The sequence below is a fragment of the Enhydra lutris genome, unplaced genomic scaffold, assembly GCF_002288905.1.
Source record: "Enhydra lutris kenyoni isolate GAN:26980312 unplaced genomic scaffold, ASM228890v2 scaffoldscaffold44, whole genome shotgun sequence".
In the NCBI taxonomy this organism is placed as follows: Eukaryota; Metazoa; Chordata; class Mammalia; order Carnivora; family Mustelidae; genus Enhydra; species Enhydra lutris.
The window spans coordinates 9433565-9446240 of record NW_019154128.1 but is presented as its reverse complement, the minus strand read 5'-3'; positions in this window follow the sequence as shown (position 1 = coordinate 9446240).

Below are 12676 nucleotides of genomic sequence, written 5' to 3'. Positions count from 1 at the left end.
TGGTCAGTTGGCAGACCCCCTGCTGCTATACTGGTTCTCCAGTCCTGGGTCCCTAATGAGTTCTTCCTCTTTCCATCTCTTAAACCTCTCCTTTGTTGGCCTCTTACGTTGTTTCCAGGGTTTATAGTCGCACTTGGCTGGAGGAGTGAGGAGAGATGAGTCCGTTGCATCTTGTCCATGCTGGAAAACTCTATTCCAACTTCATCTTAAGAGAATTAGAAAGTTAAAATAGAAGACCCACAATATACATGTTATATTAGAAGACAATGCAACTTTCAGTCAGGAAACTAGAGAGAGGGAATTATTTCCATTAAGAATTAATGTAAAATAGCTAGATATGTTCAAACTCCCATAATCTAACATTTTATCCATTTATGCTGCTCCCGAATGCATGAAATAAAACCTTGAATGTATCCCATAAATAATAAAGTAGTAGTAGAAGACTTTGTGCGATCATTCATGTCAAGAATACTGGTTCTGAGCTTACGAGAAGGATCTTGGAGACGTGCGGATGGCAGACACTGCTGTTTGCTGTTTGCTGCAGGGCTGGAAGGCCTCACCTTTATCTTTTTCTCTCGGATAGCACTGGCCAGGGGAATATAATGCAAGCCACATATATCATTTAAAATTTTCCAGGGGCCACATTAAAAAAGCAGAAAGGAGCAGATGAAATTATTTTAAATAATATTTTAACCCAGCATATCACAAGTATTATCATTTCAACATACAGTCAATACAAAATCGTTAATGGCATGATTAACTTCTTTTTTATACTAAGTCCTCAGACTCTGCAGGCATGCTTTACTCAGCACATTTCAACCCAGGCCAGCCCCAGCTCAGGTGCTAGAGTACCTCTTCGGCCTGATGCATCCTTCCCTGGACACGGTGAGCCTGGAGTAGCCTGGCGAGCTTCAGTGCTGGGGTGTGGCAGGTGATAGGTGGAAAACGAAGTGGAATCGACTGACAACTACCTTGAAAAGTACTATGTCAGCAGAAAAGTTAACATTTCATTCATTTTAGGTCTTCTGCTGATTTTCATGTTGTTTGCCTGATTCTTTCTCTCTTTCTTTTGGTTTATTCATGACGATTTTCCCATTCTGGGTACAAGGCCTGAATTTATTTTCATATTGCTTTGTGCTACTTTACTTCTAAGAGGAAGATGACCCCAACTTCAGGGGAGCCAGAGGATTAAGGGCCTATTTTCTGCTCAGAAGTGCATCAGTTCAACCATACCTAGGAGCCTCCTCAGCAGTTTCTACTTCAGGATCTGGTGAGAGCAGGAGGGAGGGGGAACTCCTTTGCAACATTCAAAGGGAATTTGATCACTTAATTGATGGAGCCAACAGATGGCCAGTGCAGCTCAGAAATGACCGAATAAACAGAACAGTCTGTAAGTAAAGGGCAAATCTGGGGGTGGGGTGGGGCATGCTCACCTTGGGAAGCAGGTCTGAAGGGCCTTGGTGGGAATGGATGGGCACTAGTGGGTCCTGCACCCCTCATTCAGAGGTGGCCACAGCCTCTGAGCGTGGCAGGCAAGGAGGGACACCCGAGAAAGGCCAGTGTTTGAATAAGAACCATCTGGAACAAGCAGTAATAATCAGAGAAAGGGTAAAGCACTTTGCCTGGGATTAAAAACAAAAACAAAAACCAAACCAAACCAAACCAAACAAAACAAAACAAAAAGCCCAGCAACTGATCCTAAAGGCCTGAGGTTTGTTAACATATATAGTTTTTATGAGGGACCAGCATTTATTTTTATGGCTGAGTTAATGGACTTCTAGAAGTAGAAACTGAATATAGACAGCAACATTTACTACTCATGGAACATTAGGAAAATCCCTAACAGCCTTTCTCCTCCTTTTCCCTCTCCCCTCTCCCCACACCCATTTACTCAGCATCTACTATGTGCCAGACACTGTGCTAGGCATTGCAGGTACAGAGATAAAAAAACAGAGTCCCACCCTGGCCTTACAGTCTAGCTCACAAGCCAGTGCCATCAATGTGTGCACACAGGTGTTTACCAGGTAGTTCAGGAAGGGGCAGGTGAAGCTCTGAACAAGGTGCCTTGGGAGTCCAAAGGGGGCCCCTCACCCATAAGGTCAGAGGGAGAGAAGTAAAGGAAGGTTGGATTTGGGGATGAGTGGGCTGGATGATGCCTGTGTGAGTGAAGTTGGAGAATGGTGGTCTAGGAAGTGGGAAGAAGTTCTACAAAGACATTGGAGGCGTGAGTGTGGCTTGGTTCAAGAACCTCAAGTAGACTCAGGATGGTTGGAGCCCTGTATGAGACATGAGTGGGCTCAGAAAAGAGAAGCAAAGGCCAGATCACTAAGGGTCTCATGTATCAAACCAATTGGATTTTCTTCAAATGCAGTGGCTCTCAATGTGGGAAGACTGTCTCTGAAGACACACCTGGTAATATCTGGAGACAAATTTCATTGTCAAAACCTGGAGAGGAGCTCTACTGACATCTAGTGGGTAGAGGTCAAGGATACCATTAAACATCCTACATTGCACAGCTTCCCAGGGCTGGCCGCTTAATTTGCAAGGTCCAGATGAGAAGATGGCTTTTGACCTAATGTACAGGGATCAGGGTTTCCTTTGGCTATAAATATACCAACGCTCAATGATCTGTGTCTTTGTTTGCTTTATGTCAATTTCAGTGTTTGGAGCAAATATAGTCTGTTGGAAAGACCTGTTTCTTTGTGTTGGGTCCATGAATCAAGAAACCTAGGACAGTTCATCATGGTAAGAAACATGCACCATTTTTCTAGATACTGAGAGTCTAGAGGATAGGAATTACCAACAAATTCATGCATCAACAAAAGCATCTCTCTTTGCCAACAATCTGTGCAGCCCCCCACAGCTCCAGACAGCACATTGGTTTGGGAGGTCAGGACAGTTCTTGGGGCTTCTCAAAGCCTGGGACTTCTTAGTGCTTTTGCTGGAATTCATAGTGCCTCACAAACCCTTGGAGTGAATACATCAAAACCACTGAAAACCCTGTATTCATGTCTTGCTCATGTTCTTTGGTATGTATATTGGCCATTGCTGAACTTGGGGTTTGAGGCTCTCATTTTCATACCCAAACAAAACAGAATAGAACAAAGCAACCCATTCAAGATTATTTACAAATTGAAGGCACCTAATAATAATACCTGACATTTCTGGAGAGCTTTTTAGCCGCAGAGCTCTTCCCAGACAATAACTAATGGATTCTCCAGCTCCCCACAGGAATAGAGACACGTGCATTCCCATCTGCACCAGCAACGTAATTTACATGAAACGAAGAAAAAGACATTCCGAAGTGGCATTGCACGAAATCATAATTACAACCTCAAGCTCAAGATAAACACGTTGAGCTCTCCCAGGAAGTCGGTGATGCTCACCCAGTGGGGCGTTTCCACTTAGATTCCAACAATGGAATCTGGAGCATGGGAAGGACAGGCCAGGAATGTTCACGTAATCACTGAGGGCCCCATTCAAAGGCAGATGACCTCAGGTAAAAGACCTGTTGAGAGCCGCACTGTGGCAGTTTTTGGATGTGACCACAGACCAACCTCCCCTGCTTGGCCTGTCTCTCTCTCTCTCTGATTCAGCCTTCCTGGACACTCCCTGTCTGGTACTTCTGCCTCCCAACAGTCTTCTGCTAATCAGTGGAAACCATGTGATAAGAAGTTAGGGATGTGGGAGAGACTTCCAGTGTGACATGTTAGGGGAATACAGGCTTTTTACAAAAAGGAGCAGGGAGGTGGTCTTCTGGGGGTTTCTAGGCACTGAGGGAGGTAAAACATTCTTCCCAGTGCTCCATGAATCCTACTACCTGGCTGTCACCAGCTTCCACCTCCCCAAAGGGCTGGTCCTGTGGTCTTGTAGCAAGGCTCACATGTCCACCCATACACAACACCCTGGACACTTCTCACAGATCATGCCTTACTTACCTTGCTTACTTACTTGCTTTGAGATGACATCAACCACCGAGATGTCTCCAAGTCCCACATTAGAAATGTCCTGGGCTAACTGGCTGAATGTAGAACAGTTCTCTGGATCAACAAGCTCAGTTAGAATCGGCCCAGTATCCCTTCCTCTTTCTCTGCCTGCCTCTCTGCCTACTTGTGATCTCTGTCAAATAAATAAATAAAATCTTAAAAAAAAATCGGTCCAGTGAAAATGACAGAACCCCTTTATTTTCTCTCTACCCCTTAGCCTTTCCCTCTCCACAACTGAAGCCACAGAAGTGCCCCCAACAGGCCACCCACCCCAGGCTCTGTATTCTGAGCTATCCCGAGTCAGGGGTCACACCTCAGTGTTCAGGCAATTCACAGTCAAGTCCCCTTGTTGTTGGTCCAGCTCTTCTGTGCCAGCACTAATAACTGGTTTCTGCGACTGTTCTTGGAACTGGTCCCTGGTCTATACCCAGGGTCTGAGGTGCTGTGTTGACCAGCAGTGGGTTTGGAACCATCTGACTGGTTTCTCCATGTGGCGCCTTTACGGCCACGATAGAAATGGTCTGCACGTGGTCTGTGATGGAGAAGAAATTTCTGTCTCCAGGGGGCATTTTTAAGGTTATATCAGGGATGGAGGCCAAAAACCCACCTCACATGGGACTCACGGGTGTGGTAGAGGCAACAAAGGCCAACAACAGCCCGCACGCAGAGACCTCTCAGGGCACCACTGTGTAGACTGACTGGAGGCTTGGTGAAGCAGCGGCAGTGGAACGAGCAAGTGGTTTTTGAAGGGCTGAGCAGCGACTGTCCCAGTAACGTGGAGTCCAGAGGTCCAAGGCCATCTCAGAAAGCAAGTCAGATGGAATAAGAAGGACAAGCAACATGCAGAACACCCCATAAGGAAGACTGAGTTGCATCAAGCCTGACTGCTATACAGCAATTCTCCCACCCCTGACAAACATTAGGACTTGACTTTGTTAAAGTGACTTCTCTTTGATATAACAAGAGCAACATCAAATCCACAAGAGCACTAAAAAACAACAAAGGGTTTCTTAAAAGGTCTAGGAATGTCGAGGCTTCTCTGAAGGATGAAAGACGCCTAGGATCATCATGAAGAAGAAAATCCACAGTGCTGAGGTTGGGCAGAACTAAAAATATAGAGGGTTGATCTGGGATTTGATTAGCTTAAAGGTCAAGAATATTGGGAGGTACCCTGGAGGGAGTGGTTAATCACTTAGGATACCATACAGGAGCGGCTACCTCTCCACCTTCAAGCTAAGAAAGAGGCATGAGGGTGTTAGCCCGCACCCCCCCGCCCCAGTATGGACCAGTGGGTTCAGATGGTGGTAATGGAGAGGCCAGATGGGGCCCTGGCAACCCCCAGGAGGGATGGGGTGCCCTCTACATCCAGGAGACTAGATGCAGCAAATAGAACATTGGCCAAACTGAGATCTCAAATGTGAAGTGTAGCACACAGTTGATAACGCCTGAACATTTGGAAAAAGTCATAAGAGAGAGGTACCAACCCCAACAAATGGAAAAGTTTACAACCAAAGAAGCAGAGTTAACAGAGCAAAGAGAACAAGGAAATGGCACATATATAATTAGAATCCTCAGAGGGAAATAAAATGATATTGCACTCATAAAAAGGAATGCTTTAGAGATGTTGGAAATGAAAAATTTGACGATTGAAGTAAAATTCTCTGTAAGTGGGCAGAAGCAGGGAAGCTGACAAGAGAGTAAGTTGAAAGGCTGAGCCAAGGAATTCTCTTGGAATAGCAAAAATGGACAAGGAGGACAGAAAACATAACGGTCAAGAGAATCAGAAGATGAACCCAGAAGTTCCCAACATGCATTGCCCAGGGCATTAAGGACAGAGTACACTCAGCAGTATTAGAAGATAGTGTGCTAGGGTAAGGTCAGGTGGGAGACTCATGGATTGATGAGCAGAATCAAGAATAAATAAAATGAAAGACTCTTATCAAGCAATGTCATGGTGACTTTTCAGACATGGAGGGTAAAGGGAAAACCCTGAACACTTTCTGGGAATAGTGGGATGGGGAGAGGGGAGTCTCTGTTACTAGAAGATAACATGAGATGCAGGAAGAAACTAGAACAGTATCTTCAAACTTCCAAGCAAAATCCTTTTGAATTAGCATTCCATGGTAGGTGAAACTAGGACACAAGTGTGCGGGCACAAAAGTGAGATGCTTTCAGACGTGCAAAGATTCAAAAATTTTATGACTCAGATCTGATTTGAAAGAAGTAGGATGCAAGAAACAACAAAACAACTGGGCAGCCTTCATGTTAAGTCTAAATAAATACCAATGACTTTTGAAATTGAGATGTAATTCACATACCATAAAATTCATCCTTTTAAAGTGTATAATTCAGTGGATTTCAGTATATTCGTAATGTTGTGCAACCATAACCACTAGCTAATTCCAGAACATTTTCATTACCCAAAAAAGAAATCCTGCACTTATCAGCAGTCATTCCCCCAAAAAATGAAACATGGAGAGTTACCCTATGACCCAGCAATTCCTCAACAAGGTATATACCCAAGAGAATTGGAAACATTTAATCACATAAAACTTGTGCTGTGACTGATTCATAGCATCATCATTCATAATAGCCAGAAAGTGAGAACAACCAACACCTATTAACTGATGAACAGATAAGATGTGGTATGTCCATACAATGGAATCTTGTTAGCCATAAAAAAGAATGCAGGGCTGGGGCACCTGGGCGGCTCAGTGGGTTAAAGCCTCTGCCTTTGGCTCAGGTTCTGATCCCAGGGTCCTGGAATCAAGCCCCGCATCGGGCTCTCTGCTCAGTGGGGAGACTGCTTCCTCCTCTCTCTCTCTCTGCCTGCCTCTCTGCCTACTTGTGATCTGTCAAATAAAGAAATTAAAAAAAAAAAAAGAATAAAGGGCTGACACATGCTACAATAGGGACAAACCTTGAAAACATTATGTGAAGTGAAAGAAGTCCAACAAAAAAAGGCCACCTGTTTTATGATTTCATTTATATGAAATGTCTAGACTAGGCAAATCCATAGAGATGACCAGGGGCTGGAGGAAGTGGGTATGGGGAGTGACTGTTAAGTATGGGATTTCTTTTGGGGGTAGTGAAATGTTTTATGATTAGGTAATGGTGATGTTTGCACAGCCTTGTGAACATACTCAAAACCAACACACTTGACATTTTAAAGGATGAATTGCTGTTAAGCAATGCTTGTCTATTTGCATCACACACTTTTAAATTTTAACTCCATTTTTTTGAGAGAGAGAGCACACACATGGATGCACACAAGTGGGGGCGGTGCAGAGGGAGAAGGACAAGCAGACTTCCCAATGAGCAGGAAGCCCAATGAAGGGCTCAATGTGGGGCTCGATCCCAGGACCCTGAGATCATGGCCTCAGCTGAAGGCAGACCCTTAACCTACTGAGCCACCCAGGTGCCCCCACAAACTTTTTTATTTTTTAAAGACTGTATTCTCATATTACTTGTTTGATTGAAGATAAATTTTAAAAAAAGAAAGTGGAAAAAGAAATACAGTGAACTACAAATGGCTGAGTCCAAACTCAGCATGGAACATTTTTGTTGGTCGGCTGTGTTCGAACTATGTCACAATGTAACAGCTTACACTCAGGCATTGCTTTATAGTAAACAAAGCTCGGCATGTAAAAAACCAAAGACACAAAAATCAAAACCTCTCTTAGCAAGAATATTCCAGGCTTTCCTGTAGGTCGTTTTATTTTTCACTCTAAGGTGACACTTAACATTACCTGCCAAGAGCATTCTCAGATTGGTGTTCCTTTCTGGAAAATGTGCTCATCTGGTCTAGTAGTTCAGATAGGGTCACACTTTTGTAGAGGAAAAGGTAAGCTTGTGACTAGCTGATTGCATTTAAAACAAAATACTGTAACATATGGGGAAAGGACATTTTACTTAGAAGTTCTAGGAAGAGACAGGAGAATGTTTTTGAGACAGAGTGATGTTGATTTCAAGGTTTATTAAGACATTTAAAAAGTAACTTCACTGATGCATTACTATTTACCTCCAAATATAAAGCTGCTAATTCTTCAAAATCCTTAGGGCTCATTCTGTTACTGTATAGTAAGACGCTTCTCCATTCCAGAGAATGTTCTACCCAAGTTTTATGTGATTTCTAGATAGACACAGCAAAATCTTCAAGCAATAAAATAATGGCCAATGATTCCATCATCTTTGTACACGTAAATTTAAATTCAGACAAAATATAAGATCTCCCTAGACAACCAGGCCTTCCTTTTTTTTTTTACTTTATTATTTTTTTAAATCATTTTTAAAAATTTATTTTCAGCATAACAGTATTCATTGTTTTTGTACCACACCCAGTGCTCCATGCAATCCGTGCCCTCTCTAATACCCACCACCTGGTTCCCCCAACCTCCCACCTCCCCACCTCTTCAAACCCTTCAGATCGTTTTTCAGAGTCCATAGTCTCTCATTGTTCACCTCCCCTTCCAATTTTCCCCAACTCCCTTCTCCTAACTCCCCATGTCCTCCATGCTATTTGTTATGCTCCACAAATAAGTGAACCATATGATAATTGATTCTCTCTGCTTGACTTATTTCACTCAGCATAATCTCTTCCAGTCCCGTCCATGTTGCTACAAAAGTTGGGTATTCATCCTTTCTGATGGAGGCATAATAATCCATAGTGTATATGGACCACGTCTTCCTTATCCATTTGTCCGTTGAAGGGCATCTTGGTTCTTTCCACAGTTTGGCAACCGTGGCCATTGCTGGTATAAACATTGGGGTACAGATGGCCCTTCTTTTCACTACATCTGTATCTTTGTGGTAAATACCCAGTAGTGCAATTGCAGGGTCATAGGGAAGTTCTATTTTTAATTTCTTGAGGAATCTCCACACTGTTCTCCAAAGAAGCTGCACCAACTTGCATTCCCACCAACAGTGTAAGAGGGTCCCCCTTTCTCCACATCCCCTCCAACACATGTTGTTTCCTGTCTTGCTAATTTTGGCCATTCTAACTGGTGTAAGGTGATATCTCAATGTGGTTTTAATTTGAATCTCCCTGATGGCTAGTGATGATGAACATTTTTCATGTGTCTGATAGCCATTTGTATGTCTTCATTGGGGAAGTGTCTGTTCATATCTTCTGCCCATTTTTTGATATGATTATCTATTTTGTGTGTGTTGAGTTTGAGGAGTTCTTTATAGATCCTGGATATCAATCTTTTGTCTGTACTGTCATTTGCAAATATCTTCTCCCATTCCGTGGGTTGCCTCTTTGTTTTCTTGACTGTTTCCTTTGCTGTGCAGAAGCTTTTGATTTTGATGAAGTCCCAAAAATTTATTTTGGCTTTTGTTTCCTTTGCCTTTGGAGACATATCTTGAAAGAAGTGCTGTGGCTGATATCGAAGAGGTTACTGCCTATGTTCTCCTCTAGGATTCTGATGGATTCCTGTCTCACATTGAGGTCTTTTATCCATTTTGAGTTTATCTTTGTGTATGGTGTAAGAGAATGGTCGAGTTTCATTCTTCTACATATAGCTGCCCAGTTTTCCCAGCACCATTTATTGAAGAGACTGTCTTTTTTCCACTGTATATTTTTTCCTGTTTTGTCGAAGATTAACTGACCATAGAGTTGAGGGTCCATATCTGGGCTCTCTACTCTGTTCCACTGGTCTATGTGTCTGTTTTTATGCCAGTACCATGCTGTCTTGGTGATCACAGCTTTGTAGTAAAGCTTGAAATCAGGTAACGTGATGCCCCCAGTTTTATTTTTGTTTTTCAACATTTCCTTAGCGATTTGGGGTCTCTTCTGGTTCCATACAAATTTTTGGATTATTTGCTCCAGCTCTTTGAAGAATACCGGTGGAATTTTGATTGGAATGGCATTAAAAGTATAGATTGCTCTAGGCAGTATAAACATTTTAACAATGTTTATTCTTCCGATACAACCAGGCCTTCCTAATGCCTTGCCAAAATAATTCACTCTTGAATTGTTCATGATTTGAATGTGGAGTTTTGTTTATTTGCAGTATGATAAATACTGTTCTGTGAAAGAAACCTCTTCCTTAGAGAGAGATAAGGGATTTAGTATTTGCCCTTCCTTATGCAGACATGAGCCACCATCAAAATGAAGTCCTTTAGGCTTCATGCATGCTGACATCTTAGAAGCAACCTGGGAGAAGAGACCCCTCTAGAGGAGTAAGAGATCTGGGGGCCCTCACGAGGATGCATTGGAATTTCCTTGGAAAAACTGTTAAAGAATTTTGAGAAGAAAAGCTGGAGGAAGTGAACTAAAGTGAACTTAGGCCACTGGTCTTTATTCATTGCTTGGGTTAAGATTTTTATCACACACTTAAAGACACAGATAAGAGCACACGGTTTCATCAGTGATAGTGTTGGTAATGTTGATGCTTAATAGACCATTACAACTACTCGAGTTAAAATAGTAGCCATCAACACAGATTCTGGACTTTCTCCATAACCATATCCAAATGGCCTAACAAGAAGTCCCAAAGAAGTGTCACATGACAAAGATCAACTTAAGCTATTTTAATATTGAATGACTAGACACAAATGAAAATAGTATTTGACCTTATAAATACAGCACTTTAATCAATGCTACAATGGGTACATTTTTTTTTAAAGATTTTATTTATTTGACAGAGAGAGATCACAAGTAGAGAGAGAGAGAGAGAGAGAGAGGAGGAAGCAGGCTCCCTGACTAGCAGAGAGCCCGATGTGGGACTCGATCCCAGGACCCCGAGATCATGACCTGAGCTGAAGGCAGAGGCTTAACCCACTGAGCCACCCAGGCAGCCCAACAATGGGTACATTTTTACAGCATAAATTACTGAACAGAATTGTCCTACTTAGAATCCTCTTCAATCCTCGGGGCACCTGGGTGGCTCAGTGGGTTAAGCCTCTGCCTTCAGCTCAGGTCATGATCTCAGGGTCCTGGGGTCCTGGGATGAAGCCCCGCATCAGGCTCTCTGCTCAGCAGGGAGCCTGCTTCCCCCTCTCTCTCTGCCTCTCTGCCTACTTGTGGTCTCTGTCTGTCAAATAAATAAAGAAAATCTTAAAAAAAAAAAAAAAAAAGAATCCTCTTCAATCCTGGCAACAATTGTGAGACCAATTCCTGGAAGAGGAGATGAAGGCCCTGTAATCGGTTTCTGTGGCTGCTAAAACTGGATCAGTGGAAAAGTCTTGTGGGATGTAAGCAGGTTCCCAAGTTGCTGACAGCTTTCCTGAGCCCGAAATGCAGAATTTGAGAAGGTGTCTGACGTGACACACTATGCAGGAATACTGAATTAGAGTTGCCAGGTCCATAAACATCCAAGATGATACAGTATACAATGGTGGAATTTTAAATCCCTGCTCCGATCCGGGGAAACTTACATAGGAGTGACTTTCAACTTGATCCCACAGAACTGTGGAGTCAGCAGGTATTTCTTATGTTGTAGTAGGAGTGTCTGTTCCAGAACATCCTGCCTGAGAAAATGGGACATCCAAGAGTCTAGCTAGTGTATCGGCATTTCCTCATGCTAATAAAACCTATGTTGCCATTTTAGGATTTTTTTTTATCTAAAAACTCAGAATTCACACCGGACAAGGTGTTATGCTCTTGTGGAAAGGGTTTTAGTGTCAATTTGGGCCTTAATGAGGATGGATCTTGCAAGACCTTTTTGTACTGGAGAAAGGCTAGGGATTTTCCAGTGAGTATGAAAAGAAAGGACCCTTTAGAATGAGTATTTCATGATTATTTTGATGACATCAAAGCACTGATTTAGGGACACAAGGAAGTGCTGTGTCTAAATAGTATAAATTTTAAATAAAAGCTCAAAACTTCAGTTCAACATATAGGGCCTTGACCTCAGTGGTATGAAACATGCAGATTATTGGTCAGACTTCCAGTTTTTATTTTGGTATCTGGGGCCAGCATGTACAAATTTCTAGGTGGGCATCACAAAAATCACTAAGTTCTTATATTGATTTTTCTCTCTCCTGGTACACTGATTAAGGTGTAGCCTGCAATTAAGTGATCATGTTGAGGCAACCTAACTCACTAGAGAAAACATCAATCTATTCTCTCAAGAGAGATCTCCTCTTTCCTGAAGCTTAGGACATACCCAAGTCCCTTATGACAGACCTCCTTTCTCAGGGACAAATGTCCCAGAGCAGCTGTCCTCCACCTCCTGGCCCCAAACAAACAAATACACAAACATACCATCAAAGGCACAAGATCCACTCCTTGGAACTCAGCTTCAAAGAAAAGCCACGAGAGCAAGGAAAACAAGACTGTGCTGTGTTCTTTGGCTCTACCAAAGATTTCTGAAGCATGGTGTTCAAAGGGCAAGTTACTTTCTCATGGAAGATGGCCCACACCGGAAGCTTGGGCCCAGTGTTCCTTCTTCCTCTTTCCATCTGGACAATCCTTGATTTCTTAAGTTCAGGACTAGATGAGAAAGGGGAGGGTGGAGCTGTACCAGCAACTGGGGTACCTGGCAGACTTGCTGCTCCTGGCAAGGACAGACCCACCCCCCTTCATCCCGTCAGGGGTCTTAGAGCTCTGCCTAGAGGCAGGAGGACTCAAAGTGGTAACAATAAATGCTGAAGAATCTTATGGAGGGGGCTGCGGCTACCCCACTGCCATCCTCTTGGTCCTCTAGAACCTTGTCGGGGGGATAGAGTTTCATGCTACACATCAC